The sequence below is a fragment of the Brassica oleracea genome, chromosome C7, assembly GCF_000695525.1.
Source record: "Brassica oleracea var. oleracea cultivar TO1000 chromosome C7, BOL, whole genome shotgun sequence".
Lineage (NCBI taxonomy): Eukaryota > Viridiplantae > Streptophyta > Magnoliopsida > Brassicales > Brassicaceae > Brassica > Brassica oleracea.
This window is the reverse complement of record NC_027754.1, coordinates 15001725-15002762: the sequence shown is the minus strand read 5'-3', so window position 1 is coordinate 15002762 and position 1038 is coordinate 15001725.

The window sequence follows — 1038 nt, the reverse complement described above, 5'->3', positions numbered from 1 at the left end:
CAATTCCATTGTATATATAAAATCGTGAATGACAATTAGGTTAAAGCAAATCACAAATCAAGGACTTTACAATAAAATTATGTCGAGATCCTTTTAGTTAAATAGATAAGCCGGCCTGTCCATCTATTGCATTGGACATGGCTGCCTTGGATTCATCCTGATCCATATCAGTCTTATTTGTATCAGGATATCTCATCTCACTGCTCCTCTGTAGTACCTTGTTATTCTCAATCACCGTTAGGGAAGAGATCAGGTCATTGTAAGTGGTAGAACCTCTTTCTATGTAGATATGTTTTGACAACAAATCTTCTGGATGGAATGTGGAGTACGTCTTGAGAAGACAATCATTATATGTTACCTCTTCTCCACATAATCTCAGTTGGTACACGACCCTGGACAAGGCAAAGTGAAACTCGACCACTGTCTCAAATTCTTGGAATCTAAGACTCATCCATTCATGTTTGACATTTGGTAGTAATACCATAGTGTATCTGGACTTTAATTCTGTCCAAAGGTCACGAGGATTCTTGATATGTAAATACTGATTTCTCAATTCCTCAGTGAGATGATGGCTCATTATGGCTCTTAACTTTTCACTTTCAATTTCATCATTTCTTTCAATGATACATTTCCCGAGTCCTTTAGACTTCAGGGCAATTTGAAGTGTTCATTTCCAATTCTAGATAATTATCTCCAGAGGGATTTAGAATGGCATAATCCATAGGTTCAAATCTCGGCATCTGAAATCATATTATCAATCAATTCATTGATTTAGAATTCTTGCAACCAATTAAATAATCAGTGCATATGATTTCATAAGTCTCTCTATAATGCTTAGGCCATACGGCTTTGCATTGTGACGCTTATACCTCACGGACATTATAAGATACAACGATCTTAAGGATCAGATCATGATGCAATCCGGTTTATATAACCATCCGGATACTAGGCCACACGGTCACTTTGATATGCACTAAGCCACACGGCTTTTAATCAATCAAGGGCACAAGGCCGCAAGTATGAACAATGTATTAGGCC